The following is a 10,953-nucleotide window of genomic DNA, read 5'->3' on the forward strand; positions in this document are numbered from 1 at the left end:
CCGCTGGCTTGGCAGGTCTGGCAGGACCGGCAGTGGTTGTCCACATCTCTCCGCATCCGAGGCCAGTAGAAGTGGGTCACCAGACGACTGTACGTTTTGTCTTGCCCCAAGTGTCCGGCGAGGGGCACATCATGGGCCAGGTTGAGAAGGAACTCCCGGAAGCGGAGGGGGACCACCAACACGCGGCCGGCCCCGAGTTCTGCCACTTTCTGTTCACTGTACAACAGGCCCTCGGCCCAGTAGATCCAGTGGGTGCCGGTCTGGTCACCGTTGGCTTGCGCGGTCGCCTGCTGTCGGACCCCTTCGAGAGAGGGACAGGACTGTTGCTCTTGCTGGAACTGCTCTCGGGTGGGGCCCCCTTCATGTTGCCATTGCGTCAGTTCTGGTAGGGCGCTCGGAGAAGCCATGTCTTCGGGGGAGGATTCGCTGGGCCCGGGGTCGGTGTCCGCCTCCTCCTCGCTGCTGGCGGGAGGGGGTGTGAGCCCCTCGGGTCGGGCCGTCCCGGAGGTCGAGGAGGAGCGGGGGGCCTGGGCGGTCATGGACCGGGTGATGGCGCAGGCCCAATCAGCCAGTCCCAACATTCGGAGGTGCTCTCGTCGTTCTACTTGAGCCCAGGGGGAACTCTCCAAGTCGTTCCCCAGGAGGCAGTCGACCGGGGCGTCGTCGCGCACCGTCACCTTCAGCAGGCCCGTCACCCCTCCCCACTCGAAAGGGACCAGGGCCATCTGGCATAGGCTTTCACTGTTGTCGGCCGTCCGCACCGGGCACAGCACATTCGGTAGAATCTGTTCAAGGGTCACCAGGTGGCAGCGGACAGCGGTGATACTGGTGCCGGTGTCGCGAAGGGCTTCGGCCCGTTGTCCGTTGACCGTGACCTGCTGCCGGTACTTCTGGGTGTTGGTTGGGATGGGGGTGCAGGGTACCATCTCTCGGCTACCCAGGCAGACCAGGGACATGGCTGCCGGCTCCCACTCAGTGTTTTCTCGGTCGAGGGCCTCTTCTTCCTCCTCTCCCCCCAAGGCGGCGGCTGTCAGCTGCCGGGGCGGGGGCCCGCCGGCCCCGTTTCTTCGGTTCAGGGGGCAGGCCGGGTCGCTGGCAAAGTGTCCGGTTTGTTGGCAGCCATAGCAGGTCACGGGTGGCCGTGGTCCGGGTCGGGCCGGGCCCACCCTTCGCGCTAGGCTCGGGGAGAGATGTGGCTGCGGTGGCCCTCGAGGGGGGCTCCTGGGGGCCCCAGCGGGAGGGTCTCGGTTCCTGTTCGGCCCTCCCCCCCCACCGCGCTGGCGTGGGGGTCCGTTGGGGTTCCTCTGGTACTCCCCCATTGAGCTCCGGGGGACCCGGGAGTTGACCCATCGATCGGCCTCGACGGCAAGTTTTCGCGGGTCGGTCATTTTGCTGTCGAGGAGGTGCTGTCTCAGTTCCACGAAGCAATTATTGGAAAGGTGTTCCCAGACGATGAGGTCGACCAGTTGTCCGTAGGTGGTTACTTTGCTGCCTTTGATCCACCCTTCTAGGGCCTGACTGAAAAAGTCCACATATTCCACCCATGTGGTACCCGGGATTTTCTTGCAGTCTCGGAACCGCTGGCGGTACATCTCCGCTGTTAGCCCGTATCGGGTGAGCAGGGCCTCCTTCATGTGATCGTAGGAGGTCATCACCTCCTCCGGTAGCTGGAGCAGCGTGTCCCGCCCTTCACTCAGGAATCGCCCCCACAGGCCTGCGCCCCAGTCTTTTCGGGGCACCCGATGGGAGGTCATGGCCACCTCGTATGCCTTGAACCATTGTTGGATATCGTCATTCTTGTAATACTCCTTGACGACCTCCTTCGGGATATGCACCTTGGCCTCGGGGGGCGGTAGAGTGTCTCTAGTACTGGGGGTGTTGGTCCCTCCGTTCTTGGCCTTGATCTCGAGCTCCTTGAGACTGCGCTTGTGCTCAAGAGTTAGTTTCTTTTCCTCCAACTCCCGGTGTCGTCTCTTCTCTTCTATTTCTTCTTGAAGGCGTAGCTGCTCGAGGGCCAGTTTCTTTTCTGCCAGCTGGAGTTCGCCGTCCAGCCGCAGTCGGGCGAGCTCTAGTTCGTGGCTCCGGACCTTTTCCCGCTCTCGTATTTCTTCCTCGGAGAGGCCGGTTTCTAGGCTCTTTCTTCCTCCGGTTGCCGGGGTCAGTGCAGTTGCTGTGGTCTCCGTCAGGGGCAAGGGCCCTTCTTCCTGGGAGGGGCCTGCCCCAGCCTCCAACCATGCCCTCAGAGCTTTCTGCATCTCTTCCTTGGTACCGAGGCTGGTGGTTGCAATGCCTTTGTCTCTGCAGAACTGTTTTAATTCTTTGTGCGTATATTCTTCCAGCCGTTCGGGCTGGAACTCCATTGTCGCGTTGTTTTCCTGGCTGCTCATGATGCTATTCGTTTGGATGGGTAGCTAGTGGGTACTGGCTGGTACGTACTGCGTTCGGCTCGGATCCCACCGCTGCCACCAAATGTTGGAAGGCGGACCCCGAGGAGTCGGTGAGACCACCAAGGGGGGGGCCCTCTCACTGCACGAAGTAGCCGAGCGCTGCCGAGAAGTCTCCTGAGAGATCCTTCTCCTATCCCGTACTAGCACAGTAACACCACCACACCGGACTCAAGGAGGTTGTCTCAAGACAAGCAATTCTTTATCATCAATAAAAGGTTACGAGCTCAATATTTACACGAAGGGATCGAGGGATCCACCAAAAGTCTCAAGGTCTCTTTGGAAGGGTAGGGGTAGCGGGACAGTCTTTGGCAGGAATGTGGTACGAGGGTACCTGGGGCCCAGTTCTTATCCTCACGCTGGAGGACCTCCGATCTCGGAGGGGTCGAGCCGCGACGGCGTCAGCAGGGCTCTGGCGTACAGTTCGTGGAGAGCCGCGATTCAATCAGCAGGGCTCTCAAGATGGTCTCTGTTCAGCTCGAGCCGCGACGTCGTCAGCAGGGCTCCGAGGAAGGTTCCAGCGAGGTTGGGCCGCGACGGCGTCTGCAGGGCTCCGATGTTCCAGGTGGTTCAGAAAAGGGTTCACAGGAGGGAGCCGCGACGCAGTCAGCAGGGCTCGTGATGGTTCCGACAAGAGTTCTTCTCCGTAGGGTCAGCCGCGATTCAATCAGCAGGGCTCTCGACTCCGGGATACAACTGCCGAGCTGTGGTGGGGTCGCCCCAGATATAGGTCTGGAGCCCTTTGATGTCCGGACCTATGCGCCCGAGGGGGCGGAGTGGCCGGGTGGAGGTGGCCAGACGCCCAGCAGGAGAGGCGCCAGGCCCATGGGAGTTGCAGGGCGATCACACCTCGAGAGGGGAGGACAGTTGGGGGTCCCATCGATACTGTCCTCCGCCGGGGGCGATGAATGGTTCCTGTGGCACCCCCTGGCTAGTTCGTGGTGCCTCGATGTCGGGGCTTCGCTGGGGTCGAGGCCGGGTTGAGCGGGGTCGCGCCGGCTGGTGCACGGTGTGACGTGGATGCCAACAAGATGGCGGAGCCACGAGGAGTATGCGTCCACGTGCAGCTCCGGGTGAAGGGCCTTGGTGCAGTTCAGACGGGTGGCCCGTGACGGCCGGGGCGGGGAACGGGCACAATCCAGGGGGTTAAGGACCACGCCACGAGGCCGGGTCCAACAGTTATGCACCTAGGGTGCATAGTTTTAATTTAGTAGAGAGAACAGCAGGCTGGGGGTCTGATTGGCAGGCCCACAGCCTCAATATGTCAAAAACCAGTGAAGCAAAAAGCAAAAATTTGGGGTGACCATAGGATAGCAGACCCTACTCTCCTACAACAGAAGACTGAAGGAAATCTCCCCTGTGGTCAGGGAGTGACCACCTTGCTAACGCAAGCACCATCCAGCGAGTCAACGTCTGCTTTTCCGCCGCCTCCCGCTGGAGCCCGAGCCCAGAGACTGACAAGACCTGGACCTCCAGACCTCTCACCGCCCGATCCACAGTCCCTGAAAAGAGGAGACCCGTGGAGGCACCGAGACACGTGGAGCCAGCCATCTTGAAACGACCACGACAAGCTGACAAGTGCAACAACCGAGGCTCCCTCCAAGTTGTGCTTTGGGATCTGAGAAGCCCAACCCTCGAGCAGCATCTGCACCAAAGGTGAGCCCTCCAGCATCTCCACGATCTGCGTGGGGCCCTTCTGCATTTTGCCACTCGACGCGCCTAACCGGTTGCTGGCCCGCTGGCTAGTGGCCATCTTGGCGACGAACTTCAAGAAATACACCACTGGTCTGGTTGCTCCAGACTGGCCCTTGCTCCCCTCCAAAGGAGCAGTCCCTCTGACCTTGCTGGTCAGAGCCATCAGCTTATTTCATCTCCTACAACAATTGCTTTTGCCAAGGCTTGTATGCTTCGATCAAGTCGCCGACACCGCCGACAGCGAGAACCTGCATGGGACAGCTCGTGAACCGACTCCTGGACGTCGTCGACCTCCAGGGACCACGTGGCTGCAGAGACAAGCTACACCTTTCTTCCTGTTTGCACCCGACATTGCCTGGTACCCACCTGGTGCCACGCTGGTCACTGGCTAGTGACTGTGAACACTGTCCCCTCTGCTTACAGGTCTTCAACATCTCCGACCCACTCTTGGATCCACCGCATCTCTCCCGGACCGACCACCTGCAGCATCTTTGTCTTCAGGCTCCACGGAACAGATAGAAGAAACCCCACGCACTTCGAGGCCTATGCACCCGCTTCCTGTGGGTGAGGTAAAGCTGGCACACCTGTGCCCAAGTGTAGTATTACATCTCTAGTGCCTGTGTTCCAAATCTTGAGTTCCTAGTCCATCCGGAAGATCCTTTTTGCAGTAACTTTGTACTTTTTACGCACCCATTGAAACCTATGGGAGCACGCGTGTGACTATTTGCTCTGCACACACCACCCGTGGACCTCCTGGTCACTAACTGAAGTTAGCTCCTTGTAGGCCCAGGGATTCTAGAGGCCCTAGGCCTTTTCCCTTTTCTGTTCGTGGTACTTATACCACTATTTTAGTATATGGTTTGAGCGGCCACCAGGGCCTTTCCATATAAAGTGCAACTTCTGTGTATTCTACTGTAATCTTGTTTGACGATTTGTGCTCCTGTGCTCATAAAGAGACTAGGGGTTACTTTGAGAAATAAATACATATATATTTTGAATATATATCTGTGTGGTGTCCTTTCATTGGTATAAAAGGGGGTTGCATTTGGTAAAACAGCTGGCTTAACACGCTTCACGAGTTTAGCCTCAAAGACTGCTTAGCCTACGCTACCACTAGGGCAGCTAGTCCGATAAGGTTGACTTACAACCACACCATAAGGGTTGCTCGGCATGGTACAAGGTGATCACTTTAACTAGTGAGCATCATATACCAGGCCAACTTCTCACATTGGTGAGCAGCGGTTGGATTTGAGCTTGCTGTGTTTTACCATTGTAATCTCTTGGTTACCAATTGAAAGATCACATAGGTACCTATAGGTACATATAAAACAAGATTAGATATACATAAGTTCTACTGAACTTAGTTGTTGTAGAGCAAAGGAGTAGCACACCCTGACTACAACTACTAGATAGGTTTAGTAGGTAAACCCAAGTGTAGGTAGATTGCAACACATCCACCCACACTTAAGAGCAATGGCTGGGGCAGAGGGGTCCACTGTACCCATCTCTGTTGAGAGTGACCCCCAGAGGGCACCATCCATCTTTGCTACCCTTAATCAGAATGAGCTCAGGCATTTGGCAACTCTTAGAGGCCTTAAACAGCCCAAGAACCCTACCTCTGCTGAGCTCAGAGAACTCTTGCAAAATGATGAAAATCAGAGAGAGCTCAAGAAAGCTTCACAGTTAGCCCCCTTAGGGTCAGGAACAGGAGCCCCCCCTTCTGAAGATGCTACAGAAGTACCCCTTTCCAATAGCCATTCCTTAGATGAGACCCATACTACAGAGGAGGAAAGTGGAGAGGATACAGAGAGTAGTGATGATGAAGGGAGAACTAGCCCAGTGCCAAGTGTTATACTTGGCCCAGCTAAACTAAGGCTATTGGGGACTGACAATGGGATCATCCCATTGGATCTCCCCAGTGGACTTAACCAGGGGCTTGGGAGGCAAAGGAATCGCTCAGGCGACTCTAATGCTTCTCATGCCTCTAGAGGCTCTCAAGGTCACTCCAGGAAAAGGATGACCACCCCTCAGAGGAGGAAACATGAGGCCAGAATGCAGGAAGCCCAGCTGAGGATCAGGAAGCAGGAGCTAGAAGTAGCCCTGATGGAAGAGAAACTGAACAAAGCTAGGCAACCTAGAGAGAGTGGGTCTATACCCACTGGTGGCAGCATTGTCCCTAAGGACAAAGATAGGGCCTTTGATAATAGGAACCTGTCTAAGGTTGTGCCCCCCTACAAAAGTGGGGATGACATCCACAAATGGATGACTGCTCTTGAGAGAGCCTGCAAAGTGCAGCAGGTTCCTGAAGACCAGTGGGCAGCAATCCTCTGGCTCTCCTTTGAAGGAAGAGGCAGAGACAGACTCCTCACTGTTAGGGAGGAGGATGTCAGAAACTACAGAGTCCTGAAGAGTGTCCTAGTTGATGGGTTAGGCTTAACCACTGAACAGTACAGGTTAATGTTCAAAGACACCCAGAAGACACAGACTCAGGACTGGTCTGAATATGTTGAATGTGCCACTAAGGCTTTGGAGGGTTGGTTGCTGGGAAGTAAGGTATCTGATTATACAGGATTGTACAATTTGATGATGAGAGAACAGATTTTAAGTAACTGTCAAAACCAGCTCCTCCATCAACACCTGGTAGACTCAGATTTGACCTCTCCCCAAGAATTGGGAAAGAGGGCAGATAAATGGGTCAGGACCAGGATCAGGCCTAAGAATCAGGGTGGTGACCAAAAGAAAGATACCACCAAACCTCAAGAGAAGGGTGGGGATAAAGCAAAAGAGAAATCTTCCTCAGGGCCCCAAAACTCCACACAGGGATGTGGGTCCCAAGCTCCCTCCTCTACCACAGGTAAAAAGCCTTACTGCCATGAGTGTAAAACTCCTGGGCATTGGAAAACTGACAGCAGTTGCCCAAGGGCTACAAACAAAACTGTTCCTCCAATTACTCCTGTCACACCACCTATTACTGTCAGCAGTAATCCCCCAGGTGGTGGGAGTGCCCCCAAAAATGTGGGTGGGTTTACTTGGGGAACACAGGGGGACCCTGGCTTAGCCAATTTCCCTGCAGCAGATACTCTTGTCTGTGATGGTGGCATGGGGTTTGCCAACTTCACTGCCTGTCCCAACACTTTGGGTAGGTCCAGACAGGAGCCCTACATCAATGGTACAAAAGCTGAGGCCTACAGAGACACTGGAGCTAGCATCACAATGGTGGCCCATTGGCTAGTTCCCTCTGAGCAGCTTTTGCCTGGTTTTTCCTACCAGGTGACCAACATTGATGGCAAACAGAACAGTCATCCCATGGCAGAGGTATGTCTCAGCTGGGGAGGTGTCACTGGCCCTAAAAGGGTGGCAGTGTCCCCAACCTTGCCTGTAGACTGCTTACTGGGGAATGACTTAGAACTCTCAGCTTGGGCTGGAGTTGAACAAGACACCCATTCTAAAATGGTAGGCCTTTCACAAAAGGGTAGTGGGGTTGTGCCATTCACAACCCCTGTCCAAATAGATTTCCTCCCTGGAAAGGTTGGAAGGGCAGTGGTAGCCACAGCCCAGGCACAGACAGACTTCCCTGTAGAGACTGGCAGAGCTGTGACAGTCACAGCTCAAACACAAACTGAGTGCCCCCCTGAAAAGGTTGGCAAGGCTGTAATGGTCTCAGCCTATACTCAGACTGACATAGGTGTAGTGAAGCCTGAAACTATGGATCACTCCACACAAACAGAGAGTAGTGGGGAGGAAGAAAAGTCTCCCTCTCCCCAGACATTAGGAAAAAGTCAGCCTCCTCAGGGAGCTGACCTCACCCCTTGTGAAGGAACTGCCCCAGAGGTAGCCAGGCCTGGCCTGGCAGAGCCTCTGATGTCAGTTGCCCCTTCCAAGGTGGGACCCAGTCTGGTGCAGGTAGCCTGCCTCTCTCTACCCTGCCTCAGTCAGCCCAGGGCTGCAGAGGTCAGGGAGGCCAGTGGACCCCAAGAGGGCCCCTGTCCACAAGAACCCCCCCATCAAAAGAATGAGGATTGCCTGGCTAGTATCCCTAGTCAGCTGATGGGTAAAAACATTCCTGAGGGATCTCCTTTACAGGTAGTTAGGGACCTTCCCCAGAGGGATTCTGTTGGGTACAGGCAACCATGGGACCTTAGGGCCCCAGACCTGACCTGTCCCTCCAGTAAGCCCACAAAAGGGACCCAGCATCCAGCTTTAGGTAGCCAGAGGCTGACCCTGAGAGCACAGTGCAACTCAGTTAAGGAAAGAAAGGCATCCATGGTGGAGGGGGATTGGAGGAAGCTGAGGCCTCACTTTGAGGACACTCACTTCAGTACTCCATCTCAACACCAGCCTTTTACTTTGCCAAGACACACCAAAGGTAGAGATTCCCTATGGTGGAGACCCTCTGATACCCTTAGGGTGAGGGATTGCTTAGTGGACCATGAGACAGGGGGTAACCATGCCAGTGCTGGTTCCTCCTTATATGGCCACTTGGGCAATATAGGCTTACCTGGTCAAGGTCAGCCTTATCTCCCTTCGTTTGGGGGGGGGGTTGTGTAGGAAGGTGGATATCTGACTATGGTTACCCCCAAATTTTTGCCTAGTGTCTAGCTGGTTTTTTGACTTAGTTGGCCTGAGATCCTGCTATTCAGGATCTCAGCCTGGCTGTTCTCTCTTTAAAATGGACTCCATGTACCCTAGGTACATACCCAATTGGTTGGATCACCCTGTCAGCCCCTGTACCAGTGTACACTAGGTACCCAGGGCATTGGTGTACCCAAGGCCTGCCAGGGGCTGAAGCATGTATTATGCCACCCCAGGCTTGGCCTAACAATTTGACACAACTGGCTGATCACTCAGCTGGGGTAAGTTGGTGTAATCACCTCTTACTTAGGTGTAGTATACCTATACCTAACCTTAAATGGTACACATGTTAACTTATAAGTCACTCCTATGGCAGGCCTTAACAATCCTGAAGGCAGAGTGCTTGGTTCCATGTGAGATGGTGCTCTGGCATGAGCTGAGCCTGTCTGCAGTGGTCGGAACAACTTCCTTCTACTGTTTCCAGATATCGTCATACCATATACTCTTAAGTGCATTATGAACCTCGCGGTTAAATGCTATCTTTGGTTTGGCTTTATCAAAACATGTCGAGTAAGGTGTCATACGAATTGGAATACTAACCCCTCACCAATTCTGGCGACGGGGTTAGCATTCCACCCTTCTAGAGGGACACGACATGTACAGTACCTGAAACCCGGGTAAAATCAGACAGAGCCTCAGCTCCACAAAATGGATGCTGCCACCACAGACACAAGTCTGCCCTCCTGCTGCTGGGAGTCCTTCCAGCTTGGGAGGTGTGGACAAAGGGTTTCCTGCCAGGGGAGGTGCATGCACCACCCCAGACAGGATTTTGTGTATTGGTCAGGTAGGGCTTGAAAGAAACCAGACATGCCTGTGGCTCACAAGGAGCCTCGGTGCATATGCCAGTTCAAACCGGTCCTGGGGCACACCAGTCCCGGGCCTGGGGCGAGCTGGACAAAGGATTGGGGGTGTAACCACCCCCCTTCCTGGTCGCACCCATAGGGAGGGACCTAGCAGGTAGTCCGGCCCCTAGAATCCGCTTAAAGGTAGGAGCTGTGTCCTAAGACTTCAGACATCCTGGAATCAACTTAAAACTAAGAAGAAGACGGGAACTTCGACATTCTGCTGCACAGAAGACTGAAGGAAATCTCCCCTGTGGTCAGGGAGTGACCACCTTGCTAACGCAAGCACCATCCAGCGAGTCAACGTCTGCTTTGCCGCCGCCTCCCGCCGGAGCCCGAGCCCAGAGACTGACAAGACCTGGACCTCCAGACCTCTCACCGCCCGATCCACAGTCCCTGAAAAGAGGAGACCCGTGGAGGCACCGAGACACGTGGAGCCAGCCATCTTGAAACGACCACGACAAGCTGACAAGTGCAACAACCGAGGCTCCCTCCAAGTTGTGCTTTGGGATTTGAGAAGCCCAACCCTCGAGCAGCATCTGCACCAAAGGTGAGCCCTCCAGCATCTCCACGATCTGCGTGGGGCCCTTCTGCATTTTGCCACTCGACGCGCCTAACCGGTTGCTGGCCCGCTGGCTAGTGGCCATCTTGGCGACGAACTTCAAGAAATACACTGCTGGTCTGGTTGCTCCAGACTGTCCCTTGCTCCCCTCCAAAGGAGCAGTCCCTCTGACCTTGCTGGTCAGAGCCATCAGCTTATTTCATCTCCTACAACAATTGCTTTTGCCAAGGCTTGTTTGCTTCGATCAAGTCGCCGACACCGCCGACAGCGAGAGCCTGCGTGGGACAGCTCGTGAACCGACTCCTGGACGTCGTCGACCTCCAGGGACCACGTGGCTGCAGAGACAAGCTACACCTTTCTTCCTGTTTGCACCCAACATTGCCTGGTACCCACCTGGTGCCACGCTGGTCACTGGCTAGTGACTGTGAACACTGTCCCCTCTGCTTACAGGTCTTCAACATCTCCGACCCACTCTTGGATCCACCGCATCTCTCCCGGACCGACCACCTGCAGCATCTTTGTCTTCAGGCTCCACGGAACAGATAGAAGAAACCCGACGCACTTCGAGGCCTATGCACCCGCTTCCTGTGGGTGAGGTAAAGCTGGCACACCTGTGCCCAAGTGTAGTATTACATCTCTAGTGCCTGTGTTCCAAATCTTGAGTTCCTAGTCCATCCGGAAGATCCTTTTTGCAGTAACTTTGTACTTTTTACGCACCCATTGAAACCTATGGGAGCACGCGTGTGACTATTTGCTCTGCACACGCCACCCGTGGACC

Source organism: Triturus cristatus, chromosome 1_1 (genome assembly GCF_964204655.1).
Source record: "Triturus cristatus chromosome 1_1, aTriCri1.1, whole genome shotgun sequence".
NCBI classification, from domain to species: domain Eukaryota; kingdom Metazoa; phylum Chordata; class Amphibia; order Caudata; family Salamandridae; genus Triturus; species Triturus cristatus.